Source organism: Cornus florida, unplaced genomic scaffold, assembly GCF_030987335.1.
Source record: "Cornus florida cultivar Cherokee Brave unplaced genomic scaffold, ASM3098733v1 CherokeeBrave_3.0.0_Hap2_Chr11, whole genome shotgun sequence".
NCBI lineage: Eukaryota > Viridiplantae > Streptophyta > Magnoliopsida > Cornales > Cornaceae > Cornus > Cornus florida.
The window spans coordinates 23,517,518-23,520,718 of record NW_026775581.1 but is presented as its reverse complement, the minus strand read 5'-3'; the positions used below and the strand labels follow the sequence as shown (position 1 = coordinate 23,520,718).

At 38.6% G+C, this 3,201-nt stretch overlaps 1 pseudogene; it reads right to left on the bottom strand.

Moving 5' to 3' along the window:
• Positions 1-223: 223 nt before the first annotated feature.
• LOC132287569 (small nucleolar RNA R71) lies at positions 224-322 on the bottom strand (annotated as a pseudogene).
• Between the last annotated feature and the right edge of the window lie 2,879 nt (positions 323-3,201).

Below are 3,201 nucleotides of genomic sequence, written 5' to 3'. Positions count from 1 at the left end.
AACCCTATAAGCATTTGGATGAGTTTCTTGAAGTTTGTTCTACTGTGAAATATACGGACATGCCGGAAGAAGTCTTAAGGCTTAAACTTTTTCCATTCACCCTTAAAGACAAGGCAAAATATTGGTTTAACAATCTTAGGCCTTTTTTAATCACTTCTTGGGCAGAAATGCAACAAGAGTTTTTGAATAAGTACTATCCGGTTTCTAAGACCAATGCCATGAGGACCTCAATTTGAGAATTTACACATAGGGATGGGGAGACATTTCATGAGGCATGGGAATGCTTCAATGAATTGCTAAGGAAGTGTCCACACCATGACATGCCCAAATGGTAATTAGTTCAATATTTTTTTGAGAGCTTATCGGATAATTATAAGGGCATAGTTGATGCTTCTATGGGTGGCTCTTACATTGATAGGCATGAGGATGACGTGTGGCGTCTTATAAAAGCGTGAGTGAAAATTCTTTGCATAGAACACTATCATCCAAGAATGGTAGAAATTCACAAGGTAGGAAGATTGTTGGCTTACTTCAAGTCGACAATTCTAATGAGACAGCTGCCGAAATGAAGTCTTTGTCTCAAAGGTTTGATCAATTTTTGATTAACCAAAACTCGGCGAACCAAGTAACTTCCTTCCTTAACCATTCTCATCGTGTATCAAATGAAACATATATGACTTGTTCTAGTGTTCTTCATTCTACTTCTCATTGTCCTCATGGACAAGTGCAAAGTGAACCTAATGAGCAAGTCAATGCAACTTTTGTGAACCAAGGGAACAATCCTTATTGTACTCACTATAATCCAAGTTGGAGGAATCATCCAAATTTCTCTTGGAAAAACCAAGGAGAAGGCTTAAACCCTTCCCAAGGCGGTTTCCAAGGGAAATACATTCCACCTCCACTTCAAAACCAAGGATCCCAAGGTTATAGACCTTATCAATCACAAGGGAATCAATTTGCTAATTCTCATTTTCCCAACCAATCTTATTCTCAAGGAAACACTAGAAGTCCCGCCTTTGAAGAAAAAGTTTTAAATGCTTTGGGCACTTTAGAGGCTAACACACAATTGCTTCATTCTCACTCTTAATCTATTACAAAGCTAGAAACCCAAGTAAGGCAAATAGCTAGCACTCTTAATGCTAGAGAGAAGGGAAAGATGCCTATTAATGCCCCGCTTAAGCAACAATGTGTTGTGGAAACCCAATCCTCATCGGAGGGGTGTACCATAGAACATGTTAATGCGGTGACCACCTTGCGGAGTGGTAGAGTTATAGATAATCAAGTAGAAATGACCAATGAAGAGAGTGAACCGGTGCAACGATAAGTTGTCACCCGTCCTGTTTCACATTCTATTCCTCCTTCATTGCATGTGCATGATCTTATAAATGAGAAAGCTGAAAAATGTGATTTGAAAAGCGATCTTGAAAATAATCCATTGAAGAAAGTTTTGAAAAATGATATTGAGAAAATTTTGTTGAAAAGTGAATTGAAACCTAATTTGAAAACTTCTTGTGTTGAAGAGGCTTTAAAAGAAAATTCTCAAAATGTTTTCGAACCAAGAGCTCCATTTCCGGACGCCTTGAAAGGATCCATTTCGAAAGAAAAGCAAAAAGTCAAGACCAATGAGATTTTGGAAATGTTTAGGTAAGTAAAAGTTAATCTCCCACTTTTGGATGCAATCAAGCAAATTCCGGCTTATGCCAAGTTTTTAATAGATCTTTGCACCCAAAAGCAAAAGAACAAAAACCAAGCACCAAAAAAGGTGGTTTTGACCGAGCAAGTAAGCTCAATTTTGCAACATAACACTCTTTCAAAGTTTAAGGACCCCGGTTCACCCACTACATCATGCATCATTGGTGAACATATCATTAATCGGGCGCTTCTTGACTTAGGAGTAAGTGTTAACCTTTTTCCTTACTCGGTTTATGTCAAACTAGGCTTAGGTGAATTGAAACCGACGTCGGTAGTTTTGCAACTTGCCGACCGATCCATTAAAAAGCCTAGAGGTGTCATTGAAGATGTTTTGATTAAGATTGATAAATTCTTCTTTCCCGTTGATTTCGTTGTCATAGACACACAACCGGTTTCTAACCTAAGAGCCAAATTCCCGTTATCCTTGGCCATCCTTTCTTGGCAACCGTTAATGCCAACATAAATTGTAGGACGGGGATAATGAAGATTTCATTTGGCCACATGAAGGTGAAGTTGAATGTCTTTAATCCCACACCCAATTCATTTGACAAATATGAAGGAGAGGTCAATGTTGTAGAAAAGTGTTGATGATCTTCAATGTCAATGAAATGAACTTTTGTGTAAAACCAAAACTTCCAAAGAATCATCTTCAACCTTGCATTCTCAAAGTGTTGTTTTAAATTCTTGCTTTGAAAGGGCATGGAAGCCCAAAAGTTTTGATGGCATAGACAAAGGATCAAAAGCCTCTTTTGAGCTTGATCCAACAAGTTCTTCAAAGGACCATTTGTTGGGTAGAGTTTAAAGCATCCATCACCCCAACAAGGAGGGGATGCATTATAAGATCTTTGATCCGGGCTAAAAGAGCCCAATGTCTTGCTAGAGATGTTAAAGACTAGCAAAGGTATTCGTAGGGTGTCAAAACCCTATTCCTCCCCCATTTCTATCTTTCATTTCATTTCTTGCGAAGTCTAAATACTTGTTTTTGGTTTATATGCATTTCAAGGAACTTTGGTGAGGATTGCATAAGCTTTCATGTCATTTTTGAGCATTCTACATAAGTTCGATCGATCTCATACCTGAGTTCGATCGATCGAACTTCCATCTGAATCTAACACTTAGAAAATTTTCAAGCCTGCATCCAAATAGGCTATTTGTCCCATCGATCCAAGAAAAATCTGCGATCTTAGTTCTCAGTTGGATCGATCATAGGACCTTCGATCGATCCAACTATCCTGTTCGATCGATCTTGAGTGTTGACACTTAGAATATTTTTGAGCCTGCAGAACCTGCATCCAAATCACCTCTCTGTCTGATCGTTCGAAACATTCTCAGATCGATCAAGAGACATTCGATTGATCCAACTTCCAAGTTCGATCGATCTCATGCCTCAACACTTAGAAAAATTTTGAGCCTGCATCCACCTGCATATTTTCAGCTCTCTGTCTGATCATTCAAAACATTCCAAGATCGATCTGAAAGTTCTTCGATCGATCCAACTTCCCAGTTCGA